At 44.1% G+C, this 15,536-nt stretch overlaps 1 protein-coding gene across 1 annotated transcript in view; it reads left to right on the plus strand.

Annotated features, from left to right (window-relative positions):
- Positions 1-15,536, plus strand: part of LOC148511647 (melatonin receptor type 1C) — a 285,446-nt gene that overhangs the window by 183,658 nt on the left and 86,252 nt on the right. The window lies entirely within an intron of this gene.

A 15,536-nucleotide genomic window follows, 5' to 3' on the forward strand; every position in this document is an offset into this window, starting at 1 on the left:
GATGAACAACACAGACAGCACCCCTTTTTTCTAGACAACAAAGTACTCCTGCCGAGTGTAGATGGACCACCTGCAGAGTCACAAAATATGTGGACGATAAACTGCAGCAGTGTCACCGAACAATAACAGCGCAGCTAAGTTGCTAACGCACATACACTAAAAAAGCAGTTTTCTTTTTTTTACACTAGGGAAGAGCACCCCTGATTGACAGAGCATGACAACACAGCATCCCTTTATGAACTGCAGCCCCAGGCCCTTGATTGACAGGACAACAGTGACACAGCAGCTGCAGCACCCACTGAAGCCCCCCTTTATGTACTGCAGCCCCAGCCCCTTTATGGGCAACACAGCAGCAGCCTTCAGACCCCGACAGGACAAGTTGGACAACACACTGACACATACAGTGACAGCAACACGTCTGTTCAGTTCACTCTCCACAGCAGGAGTGAAAATAGCGCCGATCACCGGGACCTTTATAGAATCCAAAACCTGTGAGAATCCGACAGCGGGAGAATGACGTTTTGTCTCGTTTTGAGATCCGTGGTAGGCAGGAAAACTTGAGCTGGTTTTGGATCCATCTCGGAATTGCGATATTCGTGTTGGTCCGGTTCCCAGAGTACCAGACCCGCTCGTCTCTAGTCTAAAGTCATACATGCATTTGTATCATCATGCTTAGACTACTGCATCTACCTTGGTCTCCCAGCATAAGAATTGCACCGCTTGCAGCTGGTATAAAATGCAGCTGCCTGGCTGTTATGTATCCAGCCCTGTTCCAGCCACATAACACCCATTCTCTACTCTCTTCACTGTCTCCCTGTAAGATGGCAATCTATTTCAAGATTGTCTTACTGACTTTCAAAGCCCTACATAACCAGGGCCCAAGGTACCTGAAGCAGCTACTGAGTCTTCAATACCCAGTTTGCTTACTGCGATCTGTAGATGTATGATTATTAGCAGTACCTAGAATCTCACCCATTTATGAAACTTGCTTCCTCACACAGTTCGAGAGGCCTCCACTCTAGAGTCTTTCAAAAAGACTCACCTATTTACTCAGGCATTTCACTAATGTCCCTTTAGTTCAAGATTATTTTGTATCTTGTGTTTTGTAAATGCAAATGTAGAGCCCTCTGAGTTCTATTGGGAGAAAAGTGCTATATAAATAACATTATTATTATTATTATTATTATTATTATTGTTATTATTATTATTATTATTAACTTCAAACTTGTGGATTACCAACCGTTTTATAGTACTGGTAAATGTATCCATAGAAAAGAAAATTATCCCACCAGTTATGTTACAAAAAAAAAGAATGACAAGGAACTTGTTAGCTCTTCCTCTTAAGTTTGCCAGTTGTACAATTATATACAGGTTGAGTCTCCCATATCCAAAAATATTCCGAAATACGGAATATTCCGAAATACGGAATATTTTTAGCATGACTGACATATTGAAACCTTTGCTTTTTGATGGTTCAGTATGCACAAACTTTGTTTAAGGCACAAATTATTAAACATATTGTATAAAATTACCTTCAGGATTTGTGTATAAGGTGTATATGAAACATAAATAAATTTCATGTATGTACACAAACTTTCTTTAAGCCACAAAATTATTGAAAATATTGTATAAAATTACCTGCAGCCTGTGTGTATAAGGTGTATATAACACATAAATGCATTCTGTAATAAGATTTGACGCCCATTCCCTAGATATTTCATTATTTTATGCAAATATTCCAAAATACTGAATACTCCGTTATCCAAGATACCCCTGGTCCCAAGCATGTTGGATATGGGAGACTCAACCTGTAAATGGTCAAGGAGAACCCAGCTTGGGCTCCTACACATGAGTGCTAAATACAGTGTTTGCTAAAAAAAACAAAACAAAAAAAGTAATGTGCTTCATTCTTTGAAGAGAATGTCTGAAGCATGTACTCAAACATTTCCTTCAGCACAATCTATTATGTACTTCATGAGGTCTTCCATATTACTCCATTATATTGTATTGAGCGTAAACACTACGGAGTGCTACGGGCAATTATTAAATTAATGACAAAGCAAAGCAAAGTGAACAGCTGTCAGAAAGTATATATGTACATTTTTTTTTGGATTAGGAAAAAATAAATATTAATAACACGTTTGTCAATTTTCTTTTTTCAAATACAAAAAATAAGTAGCTAAATATTTCACCCAAATGTAAATTAGGACCCGTATTCAATTAGCCACGAAAAGTGTAAATACGCCATAAAGTATCTCCAAATGCCACATTTCGCCAGGCGGAAACTTATCTCCGTAATCAATTACAAATAGTTTTTGCGTACGCGAAAACGCAATGCAATGTAATAGGCGAAAAAGATTTGCTTCTGAATAGGTGGAGAAAAGTAGTGCAACATTTTTGTTTGGTGGTGAAAAGGTGGGGAAACCACTCAGAACCCTTGGGACAGCCCCCAAAGGACAACTGCATAACCCCCCCCCCAAAAAAAACCTTAAGAACACCCCAAAAGAGTACTTTGAATTTGTGGGCGAAAAAGTGCAAAGTGGGGGGACAAGCTTGCAAACTAGCGAAATAAGGTACTGGGGGTGCACTAAGATGGGGTCAAGTATTTTGTGGATTGCAGGTGCATTTTTTAGGGTGCAAACTTACTTTATTTAAAAGTTCACTTTACTGACATTAAAATATGCTTGCACCCATTTTCAGGTACCCCAAATTTGACAGGTCTACGTAGACTCTCCAAAAAATACTGCATTATACCATTCTTCACCACTTGTGCAAATACACAAATTAGTGGCAATTGTGCAAACTTATGTACCCCAAATAGTTTTATTAGGGCTAATCGGGCACTACTGCATTGATCCCCAATTTCTGCACCTTTTAGGGGCATTCAGGCTGATTTTCAAGATTCTCACACCACTTTTCACCTGTTCTGACTTTGTGTGTCTCTGTTTTTGCATCTTTTGGAATTGAATAGGGCAAATCGCGGGTACGCGCATGATAAGTTTCCGCAGATAAAATAAGCGATGTAATGCAGCATGCAAAACTTTACCGCATATGTGAAACCAATTGAATACGGGCCTAAGTCTACCTTCTGAGCATGCTAAGCGGCGTAGCTTGGCTCTGGTGTGCCCTGTACCTGCCCCGCCCCCTAAGCACATGATGTTATGATGTCACATAGAGGGGGCAGAGCCACAGGCAACAGAAAGTGCAGTACAACCCGGAGCATCCTGAGGATGCTGCTGCAGCTGCACAGACTGCAGGATGCCTGCCTGCAGTGTTCAAAGGATGCTCTGGATCGCACTGCAACAGTGATACTGGCTGCAGGGTGCTGTTCTTGGCACCCTGTTAGCATAGGCGTCAGAGTGGGGGGAGACAAGAGGGCAGCATGCCCCCCCCCCAAAAAAAATTTGAAAGGCGCAGCAGCCACGGACAATCAGGGGCTGTGCTTTATAGCAATAGGCTGCACGCCCCTACACTGCACGGAGGTAGAGGCGTAATGTGTGGTCTTTAAGTTAATAGACCGCACATTACACCTCCTCCTCAGGGCAGTACAGGGGCTGTGCAGCCTATTGCTATAAAGCACAGCCCCTTACCGTCCTCTGCTGCTGCTCCAGTCCCTGCGCGCCCGGCAATAGGTAAAGTTGGAGGCTGGGAGCCTCATCGCATGGAGCCAGGGGTGTTGGAACCCCATTTTTGTTGTCCCCGCAACATAAAATCGTTCCAACAACCCTGCCTGCTAGCCAGCAGCAATGGCCATGGGGCAGCAACTCTCTGTGAGGCAGCACCAGTCACACACCCTTAGTTTCTACCCTGTATATACGTTTCTTTTAGATTATAAACTCTCAATAATCTTTTATCATTATCTCTAACATACCTCTTGAAATGTTATTGGTCACAAATATTTAACATATTATTATTATTCAATAATAATAATATTATCTGTTTAGAAACAGAAAATACATTACTCTCATTGTGTATGGTATGGACACGTCAAGGTTTTTGGTTGTTTATTTGCTATGTTGCCTTCAGCTACAAATGGTTTTACACACTTTTAATTGATCTATCTGTTTACTTTGATATAAACAATAAGACACCTTTTGAAATCTCTATGGTTTTTGAAAATATAGAGTTAAGGGATAGGATTTCTCTTGTGTGGAGGTTAGAAAGAAATATGGGGGAGATGTATCAAACATTGGAGAGAGAATGTGGAGAGAAATAAAGTACCAACCAATTAGCTTCTGTCATTTTACAGGCTGTGTTTGAAAAATGACAATTAGAAGCTGATTTGTTGGTACTTTATCTCTCTCTACATTCTCTCTCTCCAAGACTTGATACATCTCCCCCTATATTTCCCAGGTTACTCAGGACTGAACCGTCTGACTAGGAACACTTAATGGAATCAGCAGGAGATTATATATTACAATGTTCTGAAATCATTCATGGACCAAAGTCACCATGCACTGTGTACAGTATAATGAATGTATCCATCAGGAAATAAACAGAAATTTGACATTGGCACTAATTCTACACTGATATAGCTGTGTTTTCTTTTCTCGCAGTGCCAAGATAAGAATGGTAAATTCATCATTAGAATATATAGCAAATATTCTTGCCAATAGTTCCTTTACTAGGACATTATAATGATCTTAAGACATAGAAATGTGGTCATGTGATATATCTATGAAATAAAGCAATGTAAACATTTAAGCTAGTATATACAAAGGAAGAAGGTGTTACATGAAAATATCAGAGTTAGTAAAGGATAAGTCCACCTTTTATTAATATAAACTTACCTCTGTAGTTAATTTTTGGTTAGATACACTAGGTGAGGGTAACAGGTAACAGTGTAAAGCTAGGTACACACTATAGCAGAGGTTCCCAAATGCGGTCCTCAAGGCTCCCCAACAGTTCAGGTTTTAGAGATATCCATGGTTGAGCACAGGTGACTTACTGTAATTAGTACCTCAGTCAATTTGATTTAACCATCTGTGCTCAACCATGGATATCTCTAAAACCTGAACTGTTGGGAAGCCTTGAGGACCGCGTTTGGGAACCTTTGCACCATAGGATTATCTGTCCAATCTGGCTGTTTGGAAGGAAAATCTGGTAACGTATGGGAGTAATTAAAAATTGACTATTTGCTCCCAAACGCTTGAAAATTGCCAAAAATTATTGTTCAGACAAATGGATTTAACCAATTTGTTAGAAGAACCATTTTTGTCTGTTTTCCAGTATTTGGTAAGAAATGGTCGATTTTCATTTGCTCCCATACTGTACATTACCAGTGTTTTCCCTTCCAAACAGCCAGATTGGACAGATAATCGTATAGTGCAGAGGTTCCCAAATGCCGCCATTACAGTGCAAGTTTTAAGGATATTCAGGCTTGAGCACAGGTGGACTCAAGCATGAATATTCTTAAAATCTGGACTGTAATGACAGAGTTTGGTAACCTCTGGTATAGTGTGTACCAATCTTATCAGATACCTGTAACTGTTGTGTTGGCATCTTCAGGGCATTGAGCAATGCTGTACTGGGCATACTGTGATACCATATGCCTGCCATCCGTGGTTTGAATCTAATATTGTAATTATGATAAATTATGAAATTCTCTTTAGCTAGACTATTGCAACATGTTTTGTTTCAGGCTATGATATTTTGGACAGCTTGAAAACAATTCATGTTGTGTCTGCCTTTGCAACACCATCTACAGTACAAATCAGCAATACTTATTGATGCTTTATGGCTTGCAAATGTTAAGGGGCCTATCCATTAGGCGATCTGAAAAACTGAACGACTAGCGTTCAGTCCTTCAGGTCTGACCTCCTATCTGAGAACATGCCAAACTAAACGATCATTGTCAGGTTGAAGAGCATGTTCCACAGATACTTGGGGTCGGCAAGGACCAAGCCTACACATGCATCGCTGGTCCTTGCCGGCTATCCATTAGATGACTTTCTGAACAATCCAACCAAAACCTCCTGGTTTTGGTCAGATCGTTAAAAAAGACGTCTAACGAATAAGCCCCTTTAGACTACAGATCTTTACGTTTAGGATCTCTGTCAATATATTCAGTGTAAATTGTGTAACTATAACTGGTTGACTTGACAGCAACACATCTAAACAGAGCAAGAAGGAGTATGGGACAGGAAGTAGAAAATGGAAAGGAGCAGAAGGAATGGTCACGTTACACATGAACTCACAACCATTTTGTCACCCTGCATCAATCAACTATAATATTTATATGTAGTGCATATATATATTCAATTATTTACAGAGTATATTTAATCATTCACATTAGTCCCTGGCCCCGTGGAGTTTACAATCTATATCCCATACAAGACACACTCAGTTTAATTTTGTTAGAAGCCAATTAACCTACTTCTATGTCTTTGTGCTGTGGGAGGAAGCCAGGGTGTATAGGGGAAGAACATGTAGACTCTGCAAGGGTGGGGCCATGGTTTGAATCAAACCCATGCACAACTGTGAGGGAGCAACGATAACCACTGTCCCATCATGTGGCCCAATTATATGTTACTACAAACACTTCAGATGCTGTGGAGCAATCTGTGTCAATATGGTTTGAGAATGATGGTTTTATTCAGCCTGTATATGGTATAAGATCATGGCATGTCTGAGAGCCTGCATATATTCTCTTTCTCAGACACTGCACTTGTTTTTGGGCCACATGCAAAGCCATCTTGGGGCAATTTGTCAATAGTGCAGCGTGTTTGCAATGTCGCAGCCACTAAATGACCAGCAATCTATCTTTCTTCTATTAATATTCCACACAAATTATAGACAAAAAGCACAAAATGTAAACTCAGATTCTAAAATTCAGTACTTATATCATTTTGTACCAAATCTAGAACTGTTGCTGCCTGGAAGCTATCATGTGAATTAAAATTGAGTTTTATGTTATATATAGTGAGAACAAGCAATTACTTGATAACATTTAAATACAATATACATGTTCCTTTGATAGTTTTGTTTTTACTGGTCTCCATAAACAGGTTTAGCATTAATTGCTATTTATTGATCCAAGTCAAGGACTAATACTGGGTACACATCAGACGATCCTGGATCGTAGCCCACGGGACGACCGATGTAACGATACATTGGTCGCCTGTACACAGGGGGCCTGATTCAGACCCGGTCGCAAGCACTGAGCGCTCACAACCGGGTCGATGGTGGCCCAGAGCGTATGTGCACGACGGAGCCGCTCCGTCGTGCGCATGCGCGAGACCCGGATAGCGACGGGCAATGCGTCGCTCCGGGTCTCGCACAAAAGGGGGTGTGCTGTCGATGTTGAGTGACAGCACGCCCCATTTGGTGGATGGGCCGGGGGGGGTGGCTGCCAAAATGGAGGCGTTCCCATGTGAACGCCTCCGTTTGGGGGCGGCCCCACTGACATCATGAGTGATGTCAGTGGGAGAGATTTCGGCTCTGTTAGAGCGAAAATCTCTCTGGGGCTTGCGGCAACGAGACCCTTGTGGTAGCCCCAGAGTCTTGACCATCGCGACCATCTTCCTGGCCGCTCGCTATAGCTGTGGGTGGTCATCCACAGCTATGCGAGCGACCAGGAGGCCGTTCTAAAAAAAAAAAAAGACCGGCCCTGATTCAGAGCGAGCGCTCTGTCAGAGCAACTGGCTCTGAATCAGGCCCAGAGAACGATATAGCATGCAATTTATGGTTCAGTGGCTAACAACCAGTGCTGATAACATGCGGGAGTGTGCAATTAGATGATGTTCCCAATATATTGCTCCGATCCGCGTTAAAATGATATATCAGATGATATATCGTCTAATATGTACCTAGCATTAGGCTTTTGAATATCTTCTCCCACAAATAACTAGTTCAGTCTAATAGTAAAATTAACCTATTTATACTGGAATTTAACAGATTTAATGGTCATGATTATGAGTTGCACCTAATGTGGTTGCAATTCTGGCTGCCTTAAGGGACAGGAAGAAAATATGCTCCGGTAATTTGAGTCGGACAAATCTATGCAATAGCGCTGCTCCCAGATCTCAGCCTTCATCATTATTATATTCAGCATTTGCTACAGCCCTAAGTTATTCTATGTGGAATCCCACATTGCTACCCAGTAACAACCATCCAGCCGCAAGGGAGAAGTAACTGGGATGTCTAAGGCTCTGAGTCATTTATAAGTACTTTAAGATGTGTATGCACCACATGACACAATTGTACACAACTCAGAATTAGGGCCAATATTGGTATAAAACTTCCCAATTTAGTGCTTTATGTTATGTTTAAAGTAGGGATGAGCGGGTTCGGTTCCCTGAGAACCGAACCCACCTGAACTTCGGGGATCCGGGGCGATCCGAGCCCAAGCTCGGATCTCCCTGTCTGCCCCGGATCCCTCTCCCGAGGCAAAACCTCGAGATCTGCTGTCGGATCTCGAGGTTTTGCCTCGAGCGGCCATTTAAAAAAAAATGCCTTTGCCTTTAATGGGCAAAGTGCTGATTGGCTGACAGAGCCGTCTGTCACGGCTCTCAGCCAATCAGCATTATGGTGCTCATTTGCATGTAGCACGGACTCGTGAGATCCGTGCTACATGCATCTGTGTGATTGACAGTGACACAGAGCACAGATGGGTCAGTGAGACCCGTCTGTGCTGCTGTGTATTTCAATGACACAGATGCACGCACGGACCAGGAGATCCGTGCTACTTGCATCTGTGTCATTGACACAGAGCACTAACGGGTCCGTGAGACCCGTCTGTGCTGCTGTGGTAAATAAAAAAAAAAAAACCTGTGTAAAAAGAGAAAAAAATGGCGTGCCCCCCCCCCCAAAAAAGAGCAACCAGCCCCGGGCATTAGTGACCCAGTGCTGGGTGTGCTTAAATACAGGGGACAAACGACATAGGGGTCCCCTGTACTTAAACACAACCAGCACCGGGCTAGTCAGAACCAGAGCTGGTTGCCAAAATACGGGGGACAAACGACGTAGGGGTCCCCCGTATTCTGCGCAACCAGCTCTGGGCTCTGATCCGGTCCTGGTTCTGGAAATACAGGGGACAAAAAATGAGTAGGGTTCCCCTGTATGTTCCAGAACCAGCACTGGACTTTTTCTAGCGGGGGGCTGATGCCACAGCCAGGGGAGCCCTTTCACCGGGCCCCCCAGCCGCAGCATCAACCCTGACCGCTAGTCAGCCCAGGCCGGGGATCCCTGGAGAGCTGGGGACCCCCCCAATAAAGGGGTCACCCTCTCCAGGGCTCCCCAGGCCCATGCTGATAGCCCGGGGCTATCCCCGCCACCCCTGGTGGCGGTGGGTGGCGGGTTGATTGTGTGGTGTGGTGTAAATAAAGAATATCAAACATTGTCTTTACAAGTAGAACTGCAAGTCCCAGCAAGCCTGCCCCGCATGCTGGTACTTGGAGAACCACAAGTACCAGCATGCAGGGCATTAAGGGCCCACTAGTACCTGTAGTTCACCTGTAAAAAAATGTTTAAAAAAAACACAGGACACACACACCGTGACAGTATAAGTTTATTAAACATACATACACACACACACATGTACACATACTCACCTATGTAACCTGTAGCATCGGTCCACTTGTCCGGTAAAGTATCCATAGGGGACCTGTGAAAAAAAACATACTCACCATCTCCTATGCGAGGTTCTGTCCTCTTCGTTCCAAAGTAGGCATCCCTGGACTTGGCAAAAAAAAAAAAAACGAAAACGCGATCCACGAACTTAGTACCGTTCTATAGAACGGTACTTCCCGAATGAGAGCTTAGCGGCGGGGTATCACCATGGAAACCCCGCTGCTAAGCGTTCATTGGCTGAGAGAGGCCATCTCCCGTCTCTCAGCCAATGAACGGCTCCCTCCATTGTAGTCAATGCTGGGAGCCGCAAGGTTATTAAAGTTTACCCTGCGGTTCCCACCATTGACTACAATGGAGGGAGCCGTTCATTGGCTGAGAGACGGGAGATGACCTCTCTCAGCCAATGAACGCTTAGCAGCGGGGTTTCCATGGTGATACCCCGCCGCTAAGCTCTCATTCGGGAAGTACCGTTCTATAGAACGGTACTAAGTTCGTGGATCGCGTTTTCGTTTTTTTTTTTTGCCAAGTCCGGGGATGCCTACTTTGGAACGAAGAGGACAGAACCTCGCATAGGAGATGGTGAGTATGTTTTTTTTCACAGGTCCCCTAGGGATACTTTACCGGACAAGTGGACCGATGCTACAGGTTACATAGGTGAGTATGTGTACATGTGTGTGTGTGTATGTATGTTTAATAAACTTATACTGTCACGGTGTGTGTGTCCTGTGTTTTTTTTAAACATTTTTTTACAGGTGAACTACAGGTACTAGTGGGCCCTTAATGCCCTGCATGCTGGTACTTGTGGTTCTCCAAGTACCAGCATGCGGGGCAGGCTTGCTGGGACTTGCAGTTCTACTTGTAAAGACAATGTTTGATATTCTTTATTTACACCACACCACACAATCAACCCGCCACCCACCGCCACCAGGGGTGGCGGGGATAGCCCCGGGCTATCAGCCTGGGCCTGGGGTGCCCTGGAGAGGGTGACCCCTTTATTGGGGGGGTCCCCAGCTCTCCAGGGATCCCCGGCCTGGGCTGACTAGCGGTCAGGGTTGATGCTGCGGCTGGGGGGCCCGGTGAAAGGGCTCCCCTGGCTGTGGCATCAGCCCCCCGCTAGAAAAAGTCCAGTGCTGGTTCTGGAACATACAGGGGAACCCTACTCATTTTTTGTCCCCTATATTTCCAGAACCAGGACCGGATCAGAGCCCAGAGCTGGTTGCGCAGAATACAGGGGACCCCTACGTCGTTTGTCCCCCGTATTTTGGCAACCAGCGCTGGTTCTGACTAGCCCGGTGCTGGTTGTGCTTAAGTACAGGGGACCCCTACGTCGTTTGTCCCCTGTATTTAAGCACACCCAGCACTGGGTTACTAATGCCCGGGGCTGGTTGCTCTTTTTTGGGGGGGTGCACGCCATTTTTTTCTTTTTTTACACAGGTTTTTTTTTTTTTTTTTTACCACAGCAGCACAGACGGGTCTCACGGACCTGTCATTGCTCTGTGCCAATCACACAGATGCATGTAGCACGGATCTCCCGGGTTCGTGCTACATGCAAATGGGCACCATAACGCTGATTGGCTTCCTGTCTGCCACTGCAGTGCCACTCCTAGATGGGCCACGTGTTTGTGCCGCCCCCTTGTGTCGCTTAGCATAGTCATCCAGCTTCCTCGGTACAACCTTTTGGCCTAAAAACAATATTGTGAGGTGTGAGGTGTTCAGAATAGAGTGGAAATGAGTGGAAATTAATGTTATTGGGGTTATTAATAGCGTAGGAACAAAAAAAGGCCCATTTATGTGATTTTAGCGTTTTTTTTTTATTTTTTAAGAAAAAATCCAGATCCAAAACACAAAACCCAGAACCCAAAACACGGAAGGGTGGTTTTGGCAAAACCAATCCAGATCCAAAACACGAAGAAAGATCCAGATCCAAAACCAAAACACAAAACACGAAAAGTGTCCGGTGCACACCCCTAGTTTAAAGTATTCCATGAAATAATCTGCTAAACTCTGTCTTTTATCTTTATTTCAGTTTTCTGGATTGTAGAAGAGAGTAGGAATTACTTACACATCTGTAATGAATATATAATTGGGAATTCAATTAGGCAAGGGGTTTGCTGCATTAAGAAAAGATCCGGGTTTCACGCCTGGAGCTATTCAATTAATCTGCATTTTTCCTGCACGGTAACAGTGGGTTAATGAGCGCTAGCCCATAGATTATGAGCAAAGTGCAGTTTAACATGGATTTATCCTCACAGCTCCTAAGGCTGCAAGGAATCCAACCTCTGGGGTTTAGGGCCTGATTCAGACCCGCCCGCTAGCAAGTGACCGCTCGTTGCAGACGATGTTCGCTAATGTGCGCATGCGTGTAGTTCGCAGTGCACGTGCGCAAACTAGTACGAGCGATCGGAATGTGCTCGCTCGCCCTGCAAAGACAGCCCAGTGGAATGAGTGACAGGAGAGGCCGTTTGTGGCTGGTAACAGGGTCAGGCCAGTAGTAACGGGGGAGTGGAGTTGCAGACGCAGGCATGCCAGAGTGTTTCAACGCCGTTTCAGAGGTGTGCATAATTAACAGGCAGCGTCATAGCACACGTCACCTGGTTGATTTTTACACTGAACTGCTCGCAGTGCTTGCGGTAGGGTACAGTCAAACGCAAGCGCTATGGTCAGCTCCGATGGTTCCCAATGTTCTGATGGTTGTATATACTTCCTGGAGATGATGTACACTAGTGGATTGCTCAAGACAGGCTGGTGGGCGTCTATAAACACAAAGTGATCGCTTGCCAAGACAGTGGGCATGATTATGCCTTGCCGTGCGAGCGGCTGCTTTGACTCACTTAGCTGAATTTCCATACGCTGGGAGCAAGCGGCCGCATCTAGCGAGCGGGTCTGAATCAGGACCTTAGTGCGCAGGGTTCCTGCAGCTTCTTGATCGGTCAGAGCGTTTAATAAACCCTGCGCCTAACTGAATGTCCCCTAGACTGTTATCAGCAGAGACCAATACAAAATGACATATCTTTAGCTACTGCTAGAGCTTCCTCTGCATGAACTCTTAATTAATTGTATTTAACAGGACACATATACAGTTATATTGTACCGATTAATGTTTCAGCCTAACACAAACCCTCTGGGCAGCTATAACAAGTACTATGATGGTACCAGCAGTTTCTCTGATTTGTTAAACAAACGCCTGAGGCAGGTGTGATGAGGAGACATGGCAGGTGGGATGAGGAGACATGGGACATGGACAGATTGAGGTTTTTGTAGGGAGAGGGGTAGTGTATAGTTATTATAGTCAGTATATGAATTTAAAAAAATACAGCTTTCTAAAATGACACTGAATAGATAAAGCAGACTGAGATTGGGACGTGGTGAGAGCATGTCGTGAACGTTCATAGAAAATAGATGTCTTGCAATGGAACCATCTGGCTATGTGTTGTATATGCCTAAGAAAGGGTTTGATAGCCATTGGCCTTAAGCATTAGGAAGAAGTGGGTCAGCAGAGCCTTGCTGGCTTTCCTTCTATTCTAGCTGCTAAAAAAAAAAGCTGATAACATAGATGATGACCGTAAGTGAGAGATACATTTATCATGTACTGTCTATGAACAAAGAAAGATTAACCCAATTACTGCAAGTCTATGATGTGCGGGTGCTAAATGGAGATATCACAATGTAGACATTTACTTGAGTAGGTTATTAATAAGGCTTATGAGGTTTTTAGAGTAAGACCTTTAATCACATCTCCACCACTGCTGAGATTGCTGATGACAGAACAGATTACAGTTTTCATTTAAAAAAAAATCAAGTGGCACAGTGGTCAGCATTACAGCCTCACAGTGTGGGGGTTATAAGTTTGGTTCCAATTAATGGTTTCTGAATACTTTGTAAAATATAGGTGCTGTATAAATAACTGTTAATTGATAACCAGATGTGCTATAGGCCTTACTACACATGTTGTGTTATTTTTCCTGCACACTCATTGTCTGACTCCAGCTGGAAAATACACAACAAGGCTTCCCGTGCAGTGACTGTGTGCTAAGGTGTGTCCCTCTTGTACTAATGACATTAACATCAGCAACAACAGTTCAGCCCCTGACCATATAAACTATGTGTTTGATGACAAGATAACAAAGTAATTACATAGTCATCTTAATATCTTTAGTAACACAAGTATAATTCACAATCTATTAAATACAATACAGGAATCAGTACAAAATGGAGACAAATAGATGGAACAGTAGAATATTGTCACATAATTACTGTAACCTACTTTAATGGGAGCCTGGCAAAGATCCCAATTGCAGGCTAACAAGGAGTATTGTTAACTCAAATTTCAACAACAATCCACTAATTCTTTGCCTAGGAGGGAGCTATTCCCATATATTTAAATGGGAGCATCGTTTTGGTGGGAAACCAGTGTTTTGCATGGTCAATGGAATACGGTCTTTCCAGGTCTTAAATTACCACTTGGTGGGCTACAGTTGTTTTGGCCTAGTGCCCAGTGCACCACAGATTGAATGGGAGGCTGCCTTCGATCTTACTCTCAGGCTAAGTGCTAAGTGTAGTAGGTCGAGTGCCTACTACACAAAGCACAAATGTGGTGCCCTGGTAATGCATCACTGCTGGGGAGGCCTGGTAAGTGGTTCTCTTCCATTAAACTCCTCCACCGCTGGCTGTCTTATCCCTGCACTGGATATAGCCTCCTTCCGGGCAACATCTCCTCACATGTATAACAGTTTGTCCACAGGCTTAAATATTTGCATATTAGAGAATTATAGCCTCCTGTAAACATCTCTTATTCCCCTTTCAGACATACTACCCGGGAAATTTCCTGCTCAGACCCGGAAATTTCTCCTGTGCAAAATCCCGGGTATTTGGTCGAGACACACCTTTCACACTACAGCGTCTACCCGGAAAATTCCCAGGTAGTCCCCTTTCAGACATAAGCTGGGTTTTTCAGATTACCTGTCTCTCCTCTGCCATCTGCCCCTCCTAGCCTATCCCCTCTCTGGCTGCCGCTGATGATTTCTTCAAAATGCAGCAGGCAGCCGGCCAATCACAATCCATCCATTTTTTTTATTTTATTTTATTAATAAATTATTTGTTTTATTCCCTATTTGCCCTCCCCCTGTGGAAGAGATAGATCCCTTTCCATAGATGTACTGCCCTGGTGGTCCAGTAGGAGTGCAGGTGGCCTGCTGTGGCAGAGACCCGTCGCCTGTCTCCAGCGCCGGCGGGTATCCCCGGCGTCCGGCTGGAGTACTCTGTGTCACTGACTCAATCTACAGCGACACAGCCACCGGTGCGGGGGGTGGTGAGTGGCAGCACTGAGCATCCTATAGGACACTCTGCGCTGCCCACTCAATGTAAAAGCTGTTTGTAAATTCCCAGGTAGCACCATTCAGATATGAGCAGGGTAATTTCCCGGGAGTTAACTCCCGGGAAATTCCCAGGTCAATAGGAGGGTTGGCTACCCAGGAACGTTCCCTGGTAGGTACCTTTCAGACATACGCGAGATCCCAGGAATTTGGCCGAGACAGCCCAACTTCCTGGAAATCTCAGTTTGTCTGAAAGGGGTATTAGAGACAGACATTGACAAACTGAAGTGCTTATGGCTGGTACCAGCAATGTATTGTATATCAAGCTGCCTTCATCACAGTGTTCTGTAGCTACAGATGTGTCCACATACACCTTTCATAACATCAAGTCTTACGGCCAAATTCTGTGACGTAGCCAAGCCTTGTGATTTTTTCATAAAATGTGCTAGTTTATACAAATTCTTTTGCAGCAAAAAACCCCCCAACAAATTGGGAATTTATCCAATTGCTACTTGTGGTGGAGTGTCTTAGTCGTGCTGAGCATCTCGTGCCAAATGAAGCGAAAAAGCAAAGGTGTAAAGGACTCATCTGTAGCTTTTGCGCAGACAACTATTTATGCTATGATGCCCTGCTCCATTGCATGGAGTTTCTTTG

This window comes from Taudactylus pleione, unplaced genomic scaffold (assembly GCF_031769625.1).
Source record: "Taudactylus pleione unplaced genomic scaffold, aTauple2 ptg000296l, whole genome shotgun sequence".
NCBI classification, from domain to species: Eukaryota; Metazoa; Chordata; class Amphibia; order Anura; family Myobatrachidae; genus Taudactylus; species Taudactylus pleione.